We start from the raw sequence: 22,390 nt of genomic DNA on the forward strand, positions 1-22,390 counted from the left end.
TTGAAGCGAGAATAAGTACATGAAGCATGATGATGATGAATAAGGGAAATGACAATATGTGATTTTATCCTACGAGGGAAACAGTGCAAGTGTACCAAAGCGAGGGTGGTCTGCTGAGTGCGGTGGTGGTCGTGAGCGCTGCTGACCAACCCTGTGATGGGGCTGCCCTTCTCTCTCCCTGGGAAGCTGGGAGTGGCCGCATGAGCCGCTTTGGCTAGCAAACGTTCCCAGGTGGAAATAGAAGCCAGTGCATTTTTGTTTTTTTAGTAAAGTTCAATTAGCCAGTATACAGTACATCATCAGTTTTTGATGTAGCAGCCAATGATTCATTAGTTGCGTATAACACCCATAGTGCGTGTAACACTCATCACATCACGTGCCTCCGGCACTCTTCACCGCATCCCCTCTCCCTGTCTTGACAATCGTGGATGTGTGAGGATGGAGCTCCGCCCAGCCTGGGCCCCTGGGGGAGGATACACGCAGAGCAGACCCCCCCCCCTGCTAGCCCCCCACACCCAGTCAGCATGGCTGAGAGACAAATCTGGTTCTCCAGCCACTGAAACTGTGGGGATGGCGTGTTCCTGCAGCAACCACCTAACCCAGCCTGTCTGTGCTTCCCGACGGCCAGGACTGCACTATTTCATGTGCACCATCTCATCTGAGCTTCAGAACAATCCTAGAACACACGATCTTTTATTACCCAGTTTTACAGATCAGGAAACGGAAGCCCAGAGAAGTCCAGCGCTTTGCCCAAAGACACACAGCCAGGAAGTCTCACCAGGGTGTACCTTCACACACAAAAGGAAGGGGAAAGCATGCAGAATGGATCTTCCTGGGAAGAATGTCTCCTGCTGGACAGGGGTACCCCAAACCTTTCCTCCCTATGCAGGGTTATGAATCTCTCTGTGCCCTGAGTCTACGAAGCCAAACACTGAACTACAAAGTGCACACACTGTTACAGATCTCTCTCCAGGGCTCCCTACACAGACCAGCCAATTACCCGGTTCCTTGATAAAGTGGAAACTGGCCTTTGTTGTGTTGTTAACCAAGTTTATCTCTGCTCCAGCTAGGCTGTGGTGTGCAAGGAAGAGGAAAAGCTCAGGATTGATTTTTGTGTTGTCGCAAGCATGGCCAGACACATGGGACCCCAAACAGGAAAATGGGATGAGCCAGGTCTGTGTACTAAAACAAGCCATTTAGCTTAATGGCCCCTGGCTGCCCCTTGGGCCCAAGTTACAATGAAACTTGTTCTAATTAAAACTCAGCTGGAACGGACTTATCTGCAGCCCTAAATCTCATCACACCCCACAGACCACAAGCCCCATCCTGACCCCTCCTCGGTGTCAAGGTCACATTGGACTATCCAAGGACGCAGCCCTGGGTCTTTTATAAATGAGCCTTCTCACCACCCTGCTCCATTGACGACTGATACAAGTAATATACTATCTGGCTAAGAAGATATTCGTTTATAGGATTTGTATTTATATTTTTATATAATTTGCTATTTTCATATGGCAAATATGGTGGCATAGTGGCAGCATTGTATGGTCCAACCCAATAATAAAAATAATAATAAAAATAGCTTTGCTGGATATCTTCTAGTCACTCGTCCAGATGCATTCACCCACCACCCAGCTCTGCGTCCTGGGAGAATGTCCTGTGTGGGTGCGTTCAGAGGCTTTCCTGCCCTCTGGCTCCTGGTCGGGTCTGTCTAATGGGAGGCAGCAACAGGAGACCCGAAGCGGGGAGAGAGAGGCTAGGGCACATATTCTCTGGGCCCCACCTGCTGGTTACCATGAGCTGGTTGCTGGGGGTCACAGTTCCTGTCCGGAGGACCCCTCCATACAATCCTTTCTCTTCTGGGTCCACAGGTGTTCCCTTCCGGCCCCTCAAGGCCTAGACAGGCTGATGGCTCCCTCCATCAGGTGCTGGGCCATGGAGCACCCAGGACCTGCTGGATTGTTCATGTGACTGTAAATGTCTCTCCATTAAACTTGCCTCTTCTATCCCTCTGGGCGTGTGTCCAGTTTCCAAGGGCCTGCAACATGCCAGGCCCTGTTCGAGGTTACGTAGCTCATCTAATCCTCACCATGAGCCAATGAACGATGAGTTTTCCTCTTCACAAATGAGGCACCTGGGGCACAGAGAGGTTCAGGAACTTCTCCCAGGTCACCCAGCTAGGAAATGATGGGGACACATGGAGAATCCCAGTAGTGTGATTCTAGAGCCAGTGCAACAGGTGGGGGGTACAGTGAGGGAGACGGGCCCAGGTCAAGGTTGGCTTTCTTACCATTGGAGCTATCAAAAGGAGGGCCTGTGACTGTGGGAGGTGAAGAGCTCCCATCACTGCAAGTAGTCCAACACAAACAGCAGAACTACTTGTCAAGGCTGCTATAAAGAGGGTGACGTGCACTTCCAAAGAAAGGAACGGTTCAAGTTCACGGACTCCTCCCAGTCCGTTGCACTAACTCCCTGACTTGGCCGGACTCTCTTAGCAAGTAAGCAGAGCCAGTGTCTTAAGAGAGAAGGATAAAGTACTCTGGCCTCAGATGCTCCCTGCCCTGGGAAAATTGCATATTTTCACTTCATCCTTGTGAAGCAGAAGCAGTCAGGGCCCCAGGAGGGGATCCTAGTTGTTTTCTCACCTTGGCACAACACGCACACACATACACACATACATGTCACCCTCATTTTCACCCATGGTACAAATTCCATGACAGAATTTTCCGTGGAGAGCTCAGGTTTTGGAGTCACCTGGACCTGGGTCCAACTGCTAGCTAAATTCAATCTGGGTGAGTCTGGGCAAACTATTTAACTTCTTAGAGCCTCAGTCTCCCCATCTGTACAATGGGGGCTGTGACAGCACCTACTTCCTAGAGCTCATGAGAGGTGGGAGCAGAAGACAGAGTAGTCAAGGCTGCCTTACCCAGTGCTGGCACAGATGTTACCCACGTGTTCTTCCAGAACCTTCGCCACCCAAAAAATAACACAGGTTCCAGAGTCTCCGGCCAGGAAGATACTTCCTGCCTTGCAGTGTGGCCATGGCCACTTCCCCTGGGGTGTGGATACGAAGAAATCTGAGACCACTTCGAAAAGAACAGAAAGCTTCTCTTCATTGCCATGAACACTAGACCTTGAAGACCTGCCCTGCCCAGACCCTCCTGGTGCCAGGTGGGAGAAAGTAACAGAAACAGGAGTTTTGGTCGGTGTTGGCTGGTTCATTCAAACGAATGAACCACAAAGTTCCTGTCTCTCTCTCCCGTCCCCATGGAAACAGCCATCCGAGCATCAAATATGGACGGAGCACTCTGCGATTTACAAAGCCCTTGGTCGTCACGATCTCGGGGGCAGGTGGGACAGAGAGGAGTGCCGGAGGTCGAGGGATGTAGAGCGGCCAGGGTTCAAATCCCAGCTCTGTGTGTTCGGACAGTCACTTAACCTCTCTGTGCCTCACTTCCCTCATATGAAAACCAGAGATGACAATAGCGGCAAGAACAGCACCTCCCTCCCGGTGGGGGACGCTGAGAGATTAAATGAACACGACGTAGGTTTCAAGCACTCACAACAGCAGCTGGCACATGGTGGGTACTAAATAAAGAGGAACAAGCCACCCTGGTCACATTTCTGGGGAATAAAGGCTGATAGTAACACCTGTAATGCCACTCATCATCTGTCAGGGGCTGGGGCCACGCTGCGTGCTCTACTTACACGGGCTCCGGTCGTGCTTGGCAAGAGACACCACTGAGTCCCTCTCACAGAAGGAAAAACTGGGGTTTTAAGGGTTAACTGGCTTTCCCCAGGATGGAATCAGAGCCAGTGAGTAGTAGGGCTGGGAGTCCAGCACAATTTGACTCTAAATACTCACCTGCCATCTTCTTTCTCCCGCCCATCCCCCCCCCCACGGAGCCCTCATGTCAGCCAAGAACATTCATTCTGTTCCAGGCTGAGCTTTCTACACATGTGGGGACTTAGCACAGCTGTCTCGGTCCTCAGTTCAGTCTTTATACCAGGAAACGGAGGCAAGGAGAGAGGAGGTATTGGCCCAAAGTCTCCAGCTCAGCAGATGACAGAGCCGGTGTCCAAATCCCAGATGTCACAGTCCATTTTTATATGCGACACACACACACACACACACAGAGGCATGCACACAAAATTCCTTCTTGGTGCAGCCAACAAGTCACCATCCATCCTTTGACTTGAAGACCTTCTGAAGAGACATTATATTACAACATCTGGGAGCACCTGGGTGGCTCCGTCGGTTAAGTCTGTGCCTTAACCTGGGATCAAGCCCTGCATCAGGAGCCTGCTTCTCCCTCACTGTCGACCACTTGCTCTGCTCATTCTCTCTCTCTCTCAAATAAATAAATAAAATCTTAAAAAAAAAAAACTACATCTGAAGTTGATTTAGTTTCTCTTCTTTTCAGAGCTACTCACTCTAGTAGGTGACACGTTTTATTGCATGAGGGGCCTCTTGGCATCCAGATTTCCAGGGACTTACATGAGCTCTTGAAAGAAATGAAGCCAGCAGCAAAAATGTGGGACACAGGCTATATGGGCCAGTTTGTCCTGGGGCAGCAGAGAGACTGTTAAATTGATGTCCCTCAACAAACTTGCCTTCACCTTAAGTAACCCCTTCCCACACTCACTCTGAACTTTAGCTGAAGTCAGGAAATATGACCCGAGCAGAGCTGAGGTCCCCATCAGGGGGCCATGCACTGAGACATGGAAAGGGCAGCTCCCTAAAAGAACACTGGAGTGTTGGTACCACGGAAACGAGGAACACATGTCCACTCCCCGTCCCCCCATGGAACTCTCAGTCTTGTGGACAATGATTTCTGTGAACTCTGTGAAGCTAAGCTCTGAGTTTCTGGGTTCTAAGTACGTGGCAAGGGTTCTCCCAGGTAGAGAAAGCCCACCTGAGAGGCCAGCCGGCCCGGAAGAGAGCAGAGCTTGAGCATCGGAACTCTGTCCCAGTGCTATTAATCCTAATGCTATTTTTGAGCCACTGGATAGAGTCAAGCCTCAGCTGTGTTGTGGCCTCTTCTAGTACATTAACCAATAAATGTCCCTTTGTGTCGCTTAAACTTGCCTGAGTGAGGATTACGATCAATGGAATCCTGATTGATAAACACACACTCACTCACTCATACTCCGAATCATTCCTATAATTTGCAAATTCTGTACCTGTGAATTTGCCTACTGACCCCTAGCCCCCAAAACAATACCTGTAGCACCTTCACGGTCATTTGGCATGCACACACACACACATGCACACACACACACAGAGAACAGCAGAAAAAAAAACGAGTGGCCGAACATGCATATTACCCGCTCGGGTCCAACACCTCTCACACCACACATGGGTCTCTTTTTCAAGGTCTTGTTTAATGCCACGTTGTTTACATTTTTATTGCAAACAATAAAATGATGATGATAAAATGGTGATTTCGCTGTTGAAAATGGCCCCTGAACCCAGCGCTGAGGTGCTGCCTGGTGTTCCTCAATGCAAGAAGGCTGCAGTGCACCTTACAGAGAACCTACATTTGCCTGATACGTTCATGGGCCATAAGTTACAGCGCCGTTGGCCATGAGTTCAATGTTAATGACTCAACAATACTATCTACTGCTACGGACTGAATGTTCCTGTCCCCTCAGAATTCATGTGGTTGAGACTCTACCCCCACATGGGATGGTATTAGCCGGGCGGGGGATGGGGCGTGGGAGGTGATCAGAGTTAACTTAAGTCATGGGACTAGGACCCTCGTGATGGGACTGGTGCCCATCTAAGAATCTCGAGAGAGTTCTCTTGGCTCTCGGCCCTCTGCCACATAAAGACACAACAAGAAATCAGCAGTCCTCAGGCCAGAGAGAATCCTCACCAGAACCCGACCCTTTTGGCACCCTGACCTCAGGCTTCCAGCCTCTAGAACGGTGAGAAAGAAATTTTTTTTAATGTTTTATTTATTTACTTATTTTTTTAAATTTACTTGACAGAGAGGTAGGCAGAGAGGCAGGCAGAAAGAGATAGGAAGAAGTAGGCTCCCTGCCAAGCAGAGAGCCTGACTCGAGGCTCGATCCCAGGACCCTGGGATCATGACCTGAGCCAAAGGCAGAGGCTTTAACCCACTGAGCCACCCAGGTGCCCCAAGAAAGAAATTTCTGTTGCTTATAAACCACCCAGTCTAAGGCAGTTTGTTACTGGAGCCTGAGCAGACTAAGACATGTGTTGAATAAGATGTCTGTAAGCAGAAATGCACACAAAACAAAGGATATGAATGGATCACTTAAGGAAGTGTGAGTAGAAGCTTGCAGGGACCTAACCCGTTATTTCCCTCAGGAGTGATGATTCAAGTATGTGCTAATTCAGCGATCATGGTGACTTTGCAGAATAAAACTACTCCAAATGATGAGAGTCAACTCTCTCTCATATGTATACATGTATGTATAGAAAGTAGACAGTATATCGTATGCATAATGTGTAATGATATGTTATATATCTTATGTATATGCAAATGTTTATATATATAATATCCTAGTCAGCAAGTGCTCCTACCTTTCCACTTTCCCTTTCACATGGAGGACTACTAAGTGGGGCAAATGCTTAGGAGTTTGGTCTGTTTTCTCTTTTATTTTTTCAGAGTCTGGTGGAGGCAAGGGGTAGATAATGAGATAATTGATGTAAAGAGGCAATTTGGGAGGAAAAGTGCCAAGAACCTACAAAGTACTGTCATTATGGCTTGTTTTCTGGCCAACTTCTCCCACGAGATGCCCACCAAGGTGCATTTCGAACCCCGTCCCTCCAACCATTCACCTTTCTGGAGCAGAACGAGGTAAGCTGGAAGGGTGGAAACCAGCCAGGAGTGAACACATTGGTTTGGGGATTTGCCAGAGATGGAAAAGTTACAGGAATTGTCTAGCATGCGGCTTTTCTGGAGTCTGATCGGATAATGAAGCAGGGCTGGGAGCAAATGGGTTTCTAAGTGTCTTTGCCATCTCTAAGCACCCACGGCGTGGGATCCGAGGGGAACGAGTTTTGCAGCGAGCTGGGGGCGGGGGGCACATCAGCCTGCAGCTTAGTTTCTGCCATAAACCAGGTGACTGATAAGGGCTGATGTGAGGGAGTCGGAAGGTCCTCATCTTTCAAAGCGGAGGACAAGTGAAGAGTGAGTCCCCTTGGCCCTGAGTCTTAGCTCTTTTTGAGAAAAGAAACTTGTGGAAAGAAAAGGAAAGCACGAAGGTCATTTTTCTCTGAAAGCTAAGTGGAGGCTTGGCAGTTATCTGTAAGTCTTGGGACTGGTTTGAATGGCCAAGCTGCCATCGGAAAATCAAGAAAGGAGACAAAAGGGTCCCTCACAAGCCTTCATGGGACCTGGGGATGCAGAAGCCTTGAGTGAAAAACCAAGCTCCCAGAAAGGCAAGTTCCTCTGGCAGAACGGAAACCAGGGTCTGAATCTAGAGGCACGAGAGGGAGGAAGTGACGCAAGACTCCGCCTCTCCAACAGCCACTTCACCTGGTGTTTCTGGAGACATCCTCAGGACCTCTCCTCAATAATCATCCTTCCTAGGAAGCCAACCTGTGTTCAGCTTAGGGACTTGTGTGACAGGAAGTGGCTAACTCCAGACACTTCACGGCTGCGTCCTGGCTCGGTCCCTCGCTAGCCTGGGACCTTGGGCACATTCCCTGGCCTCTCTGTACCCCTTGTCTGGAAAATGGGGGCTACAAATGCTTCTTCTTCTCAGGGCTGGTGGATGAAGTGAGGCATGCAGAGTTCCCAGCACGGTGCTGGCCCATACTAAATGCTCAGTAAGTGGGAGCTCTTATTACAGGAAAGAAAAAAAAAAAAAAAAGACAATTCTAGCACAAAGTCCTGGTTGCCAACCACAGCCTGTAAGGTCTGAACTTACTACCCTCCTCTCTGCTTCCTCCCCCTTAATGCCTCATGTCCATCTCCCTTCCCCCAGGTGCAGTCACCTCCAAACTGATGAGCGCTGGTGCTCTTTAAAATTCTTAGGTGGCGAGCCTTAGCATGGCGGATTTGGGGGGGGGCAGTAAAAAGGGCTAATTCCAGCATACTGGAAGTAAAATAAATTAGAATATGCAAAATATCTAAAAACTAAAAACAAACAAAAATGCCAATTTCAGGATCCCAACCAAACCACCTAAAGAAGAAACTCGTGGTGAGTGTCCCCATCATACTTTTTGGAAATCTGTCCGGTGATTATAATGTGCAGCCTGGACAGAGACCCACCTGCTGAGAACCACGGACCCTGCTCCACACGCTCTTCAGGTCCCTGCCCCTCCTGCCCAGGCATCTCGAACTTGGTCATGCATCAGTGCCCTGGAGGGCTCGTGAAAACAGACGGATGTTCCCCCTTGCCTGCCCTGATGTTTCTGTTTCAGGAGGTCTGGGACCCAGCCCGAGAGTTTGCATTTCTAGTAAGTTCCAGGTGGCAGCGATGCTGCTGGTCTAGGGACCACACTCTGAAAGCCACCACTTTATGCCAGTGCTAGAAAAAGGAGACCCACGAGACCAAGCTTCCCAGATGCCAGCCTCCTTTGTGGGTAACACTCTCTTGCCTCGAATCAGAGCAAATAACTCAGGGGTGCACCAGTCAATGTCATCATAGATCTGGGAAGGCCAGCAGGGAGGCTAAGGGCTTTGGGGCCTCACCTTCTCTTGTTTCTCTCCTTTTTTTAAAAACAATCCACCACTTCAGAGTCAGTCCCGGAGCATTTGCTGCCGGTTCTTCCACACACGGCCCAAACCCTTCGCCTGCAATGCAGGTCTTCTTAAATATTGAATAAGTCTGCTTCCTACCAGCGGCCGTGACCGGGCTGAGGGAATGTGCAAATGGACTAAGTCTTAATGTGTTTAATCAGGTTAAAAAGATCAGGCTGCTGAGCTGGTTTTGGAAAAGACCTTCACTTCTTCCCCATCACCGAAATCTCTGGTGCCTCAACACCTCCCCTGTCCATCCCCTACCCCTTCCTGGGGATTTTTTTTGCCGGTGGTGGGGGGGTTGCTGCTGCTGCTTTTGCTGTTCGATGAACCATTAAGTGAGTTAGAGCGGCCTGGGGAGTGGGTCAGGTTGTGAACGAGAGCACGAACGTTAGAAGGGCATAGTCAGCGTTTTTTTTTTTTAATCTGACAAATACTTCCCGAGCACCTACTGGGTGCCAGAGGCTGTGGGGCAAGGCACACTGAGTGCAGAGTGCTAAATAAAAGAGTCAAATGATCCTGTTCTGTGGGAGGAGCTGGTATTCCAGCGGGGGGTGGGCGAGACGATGAACAAAATAAATACTATAGTAAGATCGTGTGTCCCACGGTGCTAAGTGCCAGGGAGAAACGGGCAGGCAAGGAGGACACAGGATTCTGACACAGGGGTGTAATTTCTAAATAAGGTGATCTAGAAAAGGCCTCTCTGAGAAGGTGATATTTGAGGAAAGGCCCACAGAAGGTGAGGCAGTGGACAGGGGGCGGGAAGGATTAGGACGACCCCTTCTAGAAGGCTGAGCTCTGAGATTTCATCGTCATGACCGTCATCATCCGTTGATGAAGCCTCTCTCAAGTCCCATGCCTGTTCCAAGCAAAGATGATATATACCGACTCGTTATGTCCCCAAGAAAATCCGGGGAGGTTGATGTTATTGCTAGCCCTTTTCCAGATGAGGAAACTGAGACACAGGGAGATTTAGTAACTTGGTCAGAATCACACAGCAGCAGAGCTGGTGGACTGGTAACTTTCCCAATCCCCTCTCCAGATTTTCAGGGAGGAGCCCCACACCACAGTTCACCGCAGAACAAAATCTCTCCCTGGTGGGGTCACACTGCCCTTCCCCCTTCCAGGGGATTGGGGTTGTAAAAGGGGTGGGGTACAGAGGGCTGGGCCAATATACAAAGTCCTTTGTGCGTCACTCAGTTCCAGAGTATTTGTCAAATCGCTCGGCGCCCTCCCCTGGAGGTGAATCCCACCACAGCTAAGGAGCCCTTTACAAAACAGATCAGATCAGGTCATCTGCTTATAAAAACAGAGTTTCTCTCAGAACTGCTCTCAGAAGAAAGGCAAGCTGTCATACCACGGTCCTGCAGGTACCACCAACCTCATCTCACACTGGGCTCCCCCCAGCCTTGTGCTCCCATCATGCTGGCTTTCGTTCAGAGCCTTGAATGCCACCTCAGGGCCTTTCCACATGCTGTTCCCACTGCTATAACTGTTCTCTTTGCTTTACTCAGTTAACTCCTATCCATCCTTCAGCTCTCAGGTCCAATGTCACTTCCTCAGGGAAGCCCTTCCAGATTTCCTGGCAATGCTCTCTCATAGACCTTTCCTGAACCCTCGGGTTTTACATATATATATATATGAATATGATATCCACATGCATGATTACTGATTTATGTCTACCTCCTCGAGAGAAAGGTCCAAATCGAAATCATTTTCTATTTTATTCCAGCTCTGAGTGCAATGCCTGGTTCTAAGTGACCAAATAGAAGGTAAGGCTCTTCCCAAACAAATACTCCTCAGAAAGCACCTTCTGTCCAAGATGTTTCTCACAATGTCGAGTGCCTCTCATTCCCTCTCAAATTTGCTTTATTTTGCGTAACAAGATAGTTCAAGTAAATTCTTTCTCAACTTTCAAACCAGCAGGCAACTCCAAATGGTGTGTCTTCCTTTTCCTGTTCTCCAACCAAAAGCATCTGCGGGAGGTGAGTTTTCTCACTATGAGAGTTCTATCTTTGACTTTGGTGTCCAAAAGATTTGGATTGGGATCCCTGAATCTCCCCTTGACCGGCAGTGTGAATTTGGGCAACTGAGACCTCTCTGTCCTCTATAGCCTCAGAGTTCTGGTCTGCAAAATGGGCATGAGAACAGTGCCTCCTTCACAAGCCCTGAGAGGGTTAGAGACCACTTAGGTGAGTGCAAAGCCCAAGGTCGAGCCCATTGTCAGTGCTCTGTGACTTGGTGGACAGGGTCCAATTCATTTGCTTCCTGTATCCAAGTGCAGCTCATGGGTCTTTTCAGCAAGATGATGATGAAATGCTATAAACAGGTGGGGAGCCCCCCTGCCCCACCCCAGGGCATTGGAGACCACCCTGCAGTAGAGACCTGAGGTCACCCCACAGTTTGTGTCAACCTAAAATCTCAGCCCTGTGGTGCCCCGTGGGAATAAAGGCTCCCATCCTACACCCACTGCCATGACAACCAGAGGGAGAATTTTCCAGAGCTGGAGTCTGTTCAGTCCCAGGGCCTTGGTGGGGGGTATTCTTGGGGGGGCCTCTCTGGCCACTTGAAGACTCCCCCTACCAGCTGCTGTGGTGTTTTACCTTCTGAGTGTGTTCAGAACCAAAACGAGCCTTTCTGCTACCACCAGTCCTTCTCCAGAGGCCACATCAGTGTCAGAGTCGAAACCCTGGTCCTGGGGACCACACAGAGGTGGCTCATGTGGCTGACTCTGGATGGGACCAGGGGCTCTCCACATAGACAGGGAAAGAACTATAACTGCTCCCAACACACACACACACACACACACACACACACACACACGCACACACACAGTAGATCCAGCAGAACATGGAGGAGATACAGACAACTACTTATCCAACCCCCCTCACAGGGGGCCAAATAAAGAAGTTTTATTTCACAAAGTGATGACATGCAGCCTCTTAATTCACTTTCAACAAACTTATCGAATGAGTACTACCATTCCCCCCATTCTACAGAAGAAGAAACTGAGGCTGAGAAGGACAAAGGCCACTTGGCCAAAGGTCACACAGCTGGTGGGAATCACAGTCTGTTTCAAACCCACATCTGCTGGGCTCCAAACCCTACTGACGTGACCACTGCCTCCCTCTCTGTACCCATGGGGCATCACGATTGATGAGCACTCTGTGTTTTCTGAGCAAACAATCCAAACCTAAACCATGAAGGGTCTCGCCACACCTCCCCAGTGACTACTGAATCTCTATTAAATAGAGATTAAGTCTCTGTGTCCTGAGTCCCCTCTGGTTCATGCAGGAAAGTCCCGGATATATTCCAGGTAACCGGAAGGAAACTAATGTAAGCTAAGAGAACGGGGGACATGTGGGGATATTTATGGCTGGGAATGTATCAACAATTAGGAGCAAATGATTAGATGCACATTTTGTAATGTGGAAGGATCTTAAAAAGAGGTGCTAAGTGGGAAAAAAAAAAGTGAGCAACTTACATAAGTTAAAAGTCCCTATTTTGAAGGTACGTATACAAACAGAAGAGATGTCCACTAAATGGGATAGGAGGGCCACCTGTGAGGGGAGGGGAATGGCCTACGAGGATAAGGAAAATAAATAACAAAAAAACTTAGAAACCTTTAGGGATCAACGGTGGTCTTGTCCTAAGAAATGAGAAAAAGAACTCCACTGTCTGCGCCCGGGCCAGAAGACGAATTCCATGCTCATCTACAAAGCAGGTGAGTTCTGGGTGGAAACCTGAGAGGCTCCAAAGGAGGCCAGCTCTCCCCACACTGTAATCAGAAGCAAAGCCCCCTCCTGGGCACCAGCATGGGAGCACTATTCATTTCTCCCCGGGGACTGCTCTCCAAAGAGGCACGCGCTGTTCAGAAGACGCACGCCCAGACCCCTCTGCAGATAAGACAGAGAACATGTAGGCCTGTCCCAGCCAGATAAACCCTCCCAAGGGGGGAAGAAACAACAAGAAGAAACAAATCTACAGAAACGGCGGCCAGTCCCTTTGTGAGAGGCACGGGAGGTGAGTGCTGGGTCCGAGCCTTGCATGGCCCCTCTCGGGCTGGGTCATCTTACTTTGGGCTTCTGGGATGTGCCAATGCTGATGACCCCCTCTGCCTGGAGCTGGTCAGCTCTGATGACCAGCACGAAGGTCTGTAAGGATCAGAGGGAACACTGCAAACGCCAGGAGCTTGCATCTTCCCTCCTGCCTAGCAGCCCTTCCCATGAGCCCCCCATCTGCAGACCTCTGGGAGAGATACTTGGCCACGTCCCCGCCTGACATGGCAGCAGCAGGACCCCCTCCAGTAGGTTGCTTAGCACTGGCAGCCTATTCCAGCCCCTGCTCATGAGGGAAAAATCCCTGAGCTGCTGCCGTTTCCTCCGGGGAGAGAGGGAGGGTGCATTTTAGCATGGAAGGAGCACTGGCAATCTCCTTGAAAGGCACCCCTTCACTTGGCACAAGCTGTTCCTCTTGCTGCTTAAGCCACAGGCCCCTGGTTGCAGCCAAGGCCCCTCTTGTGATCTCCAGAATCACAACGGCTGCACCGATGCCAAGAACAGGTCCTGTCTCCCCGGGAGTGGAACCTGGTTCCTCTTGCACCCCCACATCTGATCCCTCCGTAAGACCTGTCTGTGATCCTGCAGAATACCCCCAAATCTGACCACCTTCTTCCCGGGTCCATGGCCTCATCCCTGGTCCCCGTGTCGGGTCTCCTGGACCACCCCAGCCTCCTGCAGTCTTTTGTCCACTAACAGACCAAAGTGATGAGGACCAAGACTGGGAATTAGATCACGTTGCTCTCCTGATGAGAACCGTCCCCCAAAATAAGGTAAAATCCAGACTCCTTGCCTACACTGGAGTCCTGCGTGGCCCAGCCCCCACCCCCATCCCAGCCCTGGCCCACCTTGCCCCCCTCACTCTCCCCTGCCACCTCTTACACTGGTCTTCTTGCTGTTCCTTCAAGACACCATCGCTGTCTCTGCCTCTGCATTTCTGTTCCCCCAGCCTGGATTGTTCTGGCTCTTTCTGGAAACTCCGCTTTCAATCCAAACATTGTCATCTCTGCAAGTTTTCTCCTGGCCACACTTTTTATAACCAAATTAGCTCTCTCTCCCTGACCTATCCCTTGTCTTCCTCTATCGTGTCATATTGTTTCCTGAAATCACCTTGTGGATGTGTTTCCTTGATTAGTGCCTTTGTCCCCCACTAGACTGTCAGCTCTAGGAAGGATAGAGAATCCCCAGGGCCTACAGCAGTGCCCGGCACGTGGTAGTGAACAATAAATATTTGGGAATAAATTGGTCAAAAGCAGCGGTTCTTGGAAGTGAGGCTCCTGGAGGGGCAGCAACCACATCACTGCGAATGATGTGTCAGACACTCAAGTTTCTGAGCCCCAACCTAGTCCCACTAGAATCAGAAACTCTGCCTTAACCATCCTTCCAGGGATTCTGACACAGGTTCACGTGTGAGAACGTCTGGCATAGAACCATCTACCATCTCTCACTGGGTCCCCTCTTGTGACAAATGAGCAAATGACCAGTAGGGTGGTCAATCTTGCCAGTGGAGGGGGCAGGGAGTGAGGAGGGCATCAGGTTGCCCTTGACTGACCACTGGCCCCTGTAGATCCAGGTGGTCTTTACCTTCCCAGCATCATGCAGAGAATGCCAAGGCTGGCTAGGGCTCCAGAGACCACTGCGTCCCTCCCCTCCCCCCCTCCCGAGTAGGAAAGCAGGCAACTCCCCCAGAAAGCCACATCTCTGATCTTTGCGGAGCTCCTCAATATTCCAAGCATTTGACATAGAGGTAAGACGACCGACTCGTCCTGATTTGCCCACACCTTTTCTAGTTTGAACACACAGAGAGCCTGGCATGCCAAGAGTCCCATGTGGGACAGCTGGGACAGCTGGTCACCCTACTCAGGGGCTCACGAATACTTTCTTTCCCTTCACAAGCCATTCAGTATATCTGCGCAGATGAGAGAAAGATGGGATGGGGCAGGGCAGGAATAAGGAGAGAGCAAGAGGAGAAGAAAGGAGGCACCGGGACAGGCAGGGACACAAGAGAGATGGGACAGAGGACTTTAGAAGGGTGCGGTAGTTGGGCAAGGGGACAGGGGCAGTGAAAAGGGGAGAGAGACCTAGAAAGAGAGACTTGGGGACACAGTGGCACTAGCGTGACAAAGGAAAACGCTGACAGGTAAAGGGGGACAGGGATAAGCGGCAGGCTGAGGGCCAAAATGGACCTCGCAGATGCTTTTTTGGCAGCATCTCATGTGGAAGGCCTCCCGATAAACTTCGAGAAATGATTTCTCTGCTCAGCAGCCCCGGAACGCTGCCCCTCCATCAACAGCTGGCACCAGAACCCGCTTACATAATCTGTTCTCTACTGAGAGCTGTTTCCATTCACAAGTCGCTGCTTGTCATTGTGTAGGTGCATTAAAGAGGAAAAAATGGGAAGAAAGGAGGAAAAAGGGAAGAAAAAGGCAACTGAATGAACTCACTCAGGCTATATTGAGAGATGAGGGGACTTCCCCCCTCGGCTCTCTAAATAAACCTTCACAAACCACACATCATTATGATGCTGTCAGCTTCCTCTTGTTGATTAATGGCAGAAGGGTGGGCAAAAAACCCAGCTTCCTGAGGCCCATTACCTTACTCACTAACTGGATTACTAAACCAGAGTCTGACACTGCTCTGTTACAATGAGATTTAAGCAAGCGTTATGTCGTTAAAACGAATGACAGCAAGACAATTACTTCGAGGAAACCCCGGTGGCTTTGCATTCAGCCGCATGGTTCCTTGGTGCAGCCACAGCCCACGTGGAAAGCAAGTTGGGGTAAGAACCACCTGAGTTCTCTCAAACCCCGAAGGCCCAGCCAGGCTAGAGAGCTGGCTGATACCTGCTTCCTTGCCCCCGAGCCATCTGATAACCTAAGTCCCTACGTTCTGCCTGAGAAAGAAACCTCCTACCCACGGCTCCCCCCAAAGTGGGGTGCTCAGAAGTTAGCAAGGAATGGGGTCACCACTGCTAGATCAAGCTTGTGCTTCTTGTGAGAAAACAGGGATTCGAGGGCAGAAAGTAAGGGGTGGGCGCTGGGGAGGCAAAAGGCCTGAATCTTACCTTGCTCAGCCCCTTGGGAAATGGTGAGTAGTGGGGGAGCAAACCTTGGGAGAAAGCCTGAGGCTTGCAGCACAGCTAGAACGTTATAACTAACACCTGTAAAAGTGTTGCACATTTTTTTCCTTTACCTATAGCAGTGGATGTTACCTATAACATTCCTTTACCTATAGCAGTGGAGGCTTGTGGAAACACAGGTCTTAAGGCCCCGCACTCAGAGTATCTGATGGAGGGGGTCTAGGCACACCCCGAGAATCTGCCTCGGACTCTGATCTCAGACATCAAGCGCTTTCTGCCTCCAACAGAAGGCGATTCCAGCAACATTTGCCTTTCCTGCCTTTTGCCCCTTCTTTTACCTGCTAGTTCAGTGTGCGTAGACTCCACCCCCCACTCCTAAAAAGCCCTCCCCTCACTTCTTGAAAGGGATTTTCCAACTCCTCCTCAGTAAAGTGTAAATGACTAATAAGGCCAGATGTGTTATCCTATCCCAAGCATTTGCTCTTTGTCCAAGAGCAAGGGCTTAAGACAGAGAACAAAGCCTTAATAATGGACTTTCAGATGTCATTGAGCTGAATGAAAACACCCCCAAAAGGGTGACTAAGGAAGCCCTCTCTCTGTACCACCCCCCAAAAGCTTACATGTTGTAGGCAGCCCCTAACTTAATCTAAGTCCCAAAAGAGATGGTGCCTTGGTCACCATTTTATTCCCAATACCCACCATGCCTAGTGCCAGGCATACCATAAGTGCTCAATAAATGCGTGGTACATGAGTAAGTGTCAAAGATGCTCTGGCAGGAGGCAAGAAAGGCTGAGCCTTGCCTGTAACAGACCCGAAATAAAAGCCAAGTCCTTCTAAACTCGGCACCAATGACTCATCATAACCAATAAACACTAAGTGTCTACTGTATGCAGACCTTGGACTGGACCATAGGTCAAAGGTGCCTCCTCAAATTGACCTGTCCACTAGTCAACCCACTGAGGTTTCATTCATTTATTCCTGTGTGTCCATGCAGGTCGCCACTGAACAACTGCTGTGTGCTAACCTTGACTTTAGAAATTGAGATGCACAGCTTTGGCCGTAGAATCTTGCCTATGGCACTTCTGGTGCCCTGGGCAGTAGCCCCACGGCAGGGAAAGCACCATGGCTGGGAAGCAAGGGAAAGCTCAGGTCTCCTAGGAGAAACTCATGGGCTCTAAGCTGGTGAGTTGGAATGATTCAGCAAAAACCTCCCAAGGATTTAGAGGAACAAAAGACAGAGGAGTGAGTAGGGCTTCTCCTCCCAGACCGCTTCCTCCAGGGCCTGACCACAGCACAAATGAGGGCCTTATTTGAAGCTTCCAAGGGGCTTCACGGGCTTTGAGGAAAGGAGGCCATGATACCCATTTCACAGATGAAGAAACTGAGGTCCCGGCGACCACCAGCAACTGCACAAACACCACAAAGGCAATAAGTGGGAACAGAAGTCTCCCGTCTCCAAGCCCTGTCTTCTCTCTCCTGGGCCCCAAAGCTGCACAGTTGGCCCGCAGGATTCACCTTCCTCTACCTCTCCCAATCTTGTTTCAGTCCGGGGTGACTTCACCATTACCCATCATCCCCATGGCTAACATATGTTGCTTACTTACTCCTCCCAGGCTCAGTACTAAGTATTTTGCAAGCATTAACTCAAAATTTTCCTAATTCCTTTAGTACTTCACTTTACAAAGGGAAAAAAAATTAAGCCTCAGAGAAGTGAAGTGACCCAACTGGAAGGATCTAAACCCAAGATCTGTTTCCATGCCGTACTATCTTATTATACTTAACCGAGGAAATTAAGGCTCAGAGAGGTTAAGAGTCTTCCCTGAAGTCACACAGCAAGGAAGCGCTGGAGTCAGACTTGAACTCCGGTCTGGCTTCTCCCAGAGGTCCACACTGCAGCCCCTCAGATGGCTAGTTAAGGAGGCAGATGGGGGTGGGGAATAGGAAGGAGAGGGGCCCATTTCTGTGGTAGCACCTTCATAGTCCCAGCACAAAGGGATCTCCATCCTGGGTGGTAGCTGAATGATTCAGGCTTATTGGCTCCAGCCTACCACGACTGGGTCCCGGATTTCTTTCTCTCCAAGGTTACCGCCTCAGTGTTGAACAGGAATCTACCACACTGTTTGCTTCTCATGGTATTCACATCAATCCTGATTCATCTGCCTTTCAACCAGCTCAAAGGGGATAGCCTTTCAAAGGGGATAGGAAGCAGAAGACAGGACCGAATGTCATGGTGGTTTTTAGAAGAAAGTTACAAACTCTCTGTGACCCACATGGGGTGCAATAAATAAAGAATAAATACCACAGCCTACAAATAAATGCCCCGAGCAGCCACACTGACAAGAACTCACAGCCTTGGGCAGGTGGCCAGGATGCATATGAGCTGTAGGAAAGGGGGAGAGGGACAGCCAGCTGGGGAAAAGTCTTCCCAGGCCACCTTTTAGACTTGCCGAGCCCTGGCTGCTGCGTCTCTCCCACCAGTGAGAAAGGAAATGCCCACATTTATCTCCATAGCTATGCTTCCCAATCCCCAGCGCAGGCTAGAGGAGACACCGCAGAATGTCCTCCATCCAGCTGGCTTCGGAGGGTGGGGACTGCCCAAGCCAGGAGGAAAGGGATGATGCCTTGTCTTCATGACAACAGATGGGTAGGTTGCTCGGCTGTGATTTACTGTGTGGTCTTAGACAAGCTGCTTTTCCTCTCTGGGCCCCCCTGAAGGGGTCAGACTAGATCAGAGGTTCTGAACTTGAGGTCCTCAGATGAGCATTAGGGAGGGTCCACGAGTCCCTGGGTGTTGTGTGTTTGTATGAATAAGCATCTTTTCAGAGTGGGGTTTCTCAAAGGGGTCCTTGCTGCCAGCCCTGGGGTAAGTCTCTACAGAGCCTTCAAATGCTACAATATCTGTATGTCTACATATCTGAGGCCACAAATAAAGCAGACCCCTTTGCAGCTAAGCACAAAGTTCTAGGAACCTAGCAAAGTTCTCACAAGAGACCCCCAATCCTGAATCACCCCAAACAGGCCTCCTCGGCACTCATGATAAATTTCCAAACACAGTATACCCCTTTCCTAGAAGCACGTCTGCATACACATTCCTATCACACAGTCACAGAACCTCAGCCAGAAGGGGCCCTGGACTCACCTAGACCATGTGCCCCATTGCACATACATGGAAACTGAAGCCCAGAAAGGGGAGGCAGAGCTGGGCCTGGAACCCAGGTCTCCTGATTCAAGCCCAAGCCTCTTTCCAGAAGCTTCTGTTTCCCTCTCCCTGGTGCACCACAATGCACCATTTCAAATGTGATGGGGGAGGAGGAAGGGCAGCCTTCTGGATCTCAGCCACCCCCGAGGAAGTAAGGCTAAGAGGCAGCAAGGAAATGTGTTCAAAGCACCCACATGTTAACAACCCAGTCCCAGCTCCCTCAGCTGGGCTAGCAGGCACACTCTGCATGGCTGAACCAGTTGTTAAAACACTGACATACTCCCGTACCAGATGGTGACATTGTACTGAGGCCCCTAGGGCTCCCCTGATGCTTTCCTAGTTCCCCCCAAACCTCCCCACAATCCAGCAATTAAATGGTTAACACTTAACACAATAGGGAACTCCCAACAGGCCCCACTGCAGGGCCCCAGTGAATGCCAAAGTTCAATATCTTAAATTTCACCCACAGCCAGTTCTTGTGGCTCCTTAACTAAACTAAATTTCTTCACGTCAGTCATTCCTACTTGAGGCTTTCCAGGGAGGAAACTAAGGCAACTTCCTCCTCAAGGTCACCCAGTGAGAAAAGCGTGGGATTTTGAAGACCACATCTTTAACACTAACCACCAAGCAGCCCACCCCTCCACTTCACATGCTCTCCCTGAGCAGGCACATGCCCCAGGATTTCGGCGTCCCCGCTTGGCTCCGGGACTGGAGAAAATGACTGAGTGGGCCCTGCTTACATTTCAGGCTTGCCATTCTCTGGGGCTGATGTTTTATTCCTCCCACCTCCAAGAACAAGAACCTACAGAGAAATCCTTGGGGATGCAGAAGACTAAAGTGGCCCCTGAGATAATGAGAAGATGCTAAAAATAAGGACATTCATTTCCAAAAAGGTAGATGTAATCAAAGCAGAAAGCAAAGAGAAATCTCCTTTTGATGGGTCACAGATTAACAGCAAAGACGTTTTCAAATTAAATGTGAGTTTTTGGATTCGGTGACAAGAAACCTCGACTTCCCACTCACTAACAGGTTGGTTCAGGCTTATCCCATCAGGATCTCAGATAAAGAAACTAGAGCGGGGTTTGGTCTGTCCTGGAACAGATCTGAAGCCAGAAACTGGGGTCCTTCCCCAGATCGGAAGAAACCCTGTTCCCCTCTTTGCCTACTTTCAGACAGGCTCAGGATGGAGTCCCCCAGGCTGGTGCCAGGATGCACCCACATACAATCACTTACAGGTTACACCACCTGTGAAAATAGAACATCGTCTGCTGAGCAGGCTGCTGGCTGCTCCCCTCTGGGCTGCCTGACCACTCATTCCAAGCAAAATGTGGTCTTTCATGGCTCCCAGATCTCCCATCTCAGGAAGCTTAGAACAGCCAAGCTTGCAAAAATCGCTACAATTGAATCACTCAGCCGTACCTGGAAGGTGGTACAGTCTGAGCCCTGCCCTACACAAGCCTCACCTGGTGTGCCTAGGTGGCCCTCAGCAAGGGTTAACCTTTCAGCCTCAGGCGACCCTCTCCCATCCAGGGCCAAGGTGCCCACCCACAGAACAGAGCATCCAGAGACCCTCCATGCAGGCTGGCCAGCCCACGAAGGGTTAATCCACTCAGAGAACTGCTGGCTACTTTCAACAGCTTCTGCTGCAAGGGAGAGGGTAAATTGGGCAGAAGCCACAATTTTGATCGCATTGCCTAAAACAGGAGCATATTTTACCCCCTCCCTGGGCACTGAGCCGAAATCTCATTTAGCTTTGGGGTGCTGCTTAGGCGATCAAACACTGCGGAATGTGGGCAAATAAATGTGGTCATTCCTCAACACTCCTCCCCCCAACCCCCCACCTTCCCTCTATCCCACTAGCTCATGTACAAACCTCATCCCAACTGGGATCCCAATACCCCTAGCCCATTTACACAATTAAGAAGAATAGCACTTACCTCCACACCAGAGGATTGCAGAGGGAATGGGTGAGCCAAATTCTTGCCAACTCTTCCCTTCCCTGCCGGGGTGGGAAGATACTAACTCCCGATGACTTGGTTTGAAAGCTCACTGGAGGTGCCTGAAAGAAAATTGTTCATTTGGTTCCCCTACTCTTCCCAAAATAAAATCGAAGCGCCAGCATGCACACACGCACGCTCACTCGTGCACGCTCACGCGCACACACACACACAGCAACTACCCCTAAATCATGCAGAACCAAGATGAAAAGAAATACCACTGCCAGAAGAAGAGAAAACTCAGACCAGTCAGTGGACAAGGCAAAGGCAGTGGCTCCCTCAGACTGCCCTCCACAAGGATGATGGTTTTCGTTCGGAGCCCTCTCCCCCCACCCCCTCTTCCTTTTTCTTTCTCTTTCTCTCTGTCGTCTGTCTGCGTCCGCGTAGGCAACACCGGGCTGCTGGCAGTAGACGAATCAATTGCTTCCCCAGTGCCCGAATCAGTGGCAGCTGCCACCACTGCTGCAAAACCCCGTTTGAGCAAGGGAGGGGGCAGCTGCTTCCCCGTGCAGGGGGAACCAAGCCGGCCTCCCACCCGTGATTTATGTGCGGGGTGCCTGGAGAAAGACAGGTGGGGGGCCAGGAGGAGAGGTTGGGCGCACCAGAGATCCCCGCTGGTCGAAACGGCAATCAGGAGATTGGCGATCAGCACCGCGGACAGCGCTAAACTGCGGCGGCGGCGGCAGAGGGATGGGCGGGAAGCGAACCTTGAGGCAGCGAAGTTAAGTTATTGGATGGTTGGAGCAGAGAAGGGGGAGTAGTGGGAGGACGGGACTTCTCGACATCATACAGTGAAGTCAGTGACAGTCTACCTACCACATACTTGTTCTAATATTGTCGCTCACAGAGCCAGGAGCTGTAAGTTCACAGCCCCTTTCCCACACACGCCCCCAGACCTTCATTCACGGTTCCTCTCTGCTGGGAAAAGTCTGACCCCAGTGTGGGAGCTTCCAAATGGCTTTTACCCCCAAAACTCAGCCCCGCTGACTTGGCCTCACCCATATCGCTTCAGATTTCTGACTTGTGTCTTGAGTGCCTCAGAATTCAGAGCATGAAAGGCTTAACAAATGAAAAATTCTAAGGGGCTTATTTGAATAAGCATGTGACAGATTTCTGGGAACCGGTTCTGGCCCCCATACAACCTTGGAAAAGTCACTTAATGTCTCCGAGTCCCAACTGTAAAATGAGGATATGACTATCCAATTTTCCTGAACATAAAAAGCAACAATAAGAACACCAAAGCTGTGGGCCGCTAGGATACCACAGCCTCCTACAATTCAAATGTTTTGACAGAGGGAGAAAGTAATTGACAGCCAACCCAGGATGGCATGCACCAA

General features: G+C 50.2%; 1 protein-coding gene across 3 annotated transcripts in view; it reads right to left on the reverse strand.

The window, feature by feature from the left end:
* The window catches only part of RPH3A (rabphilin 3A), a 98,714-nt gene extending 76,953 nt beyond the window's left edge, over positions 1–21,761 (reverse strand). Inside the window, exons 1-2 of one of the 3 annotated variants that reach the window (XM_044244236.1) lie at positions 21,656–21,761; positions 20,994–21,115 (exon numbers count right to left, since the gene is read on the reverse strand). The gene's annotated coding sequence lies outside the window, so the exon portion shown is untranslated. Of the gene's footprint in view, positions 1–20,993; positions 21,191–21,271; positions 21,520–21,655 lie in introns of those variants that run through there. The other 2 variants (XM_044244234.1, XM_044244235.1) reach the window with 2 other exon arrangements.
* Between the last annotated feature and the right edge of the window lie 629 nt (positions 21,762–22,390).

Source organism: Neovison vison, chromosome 3, assembly GCF_020171115.1.
Source record: "Neovison vison isolate M4711 chromosome 3, ASM_NN_V1, whole genome shotgun sequence".
In the NCBI taxonomy this organism is placed as follows: Eukaryota; Metazoa; Chordata; class Mammalia; order Carnivora; family Mustelidae; genus Neogale; species Neogale vison.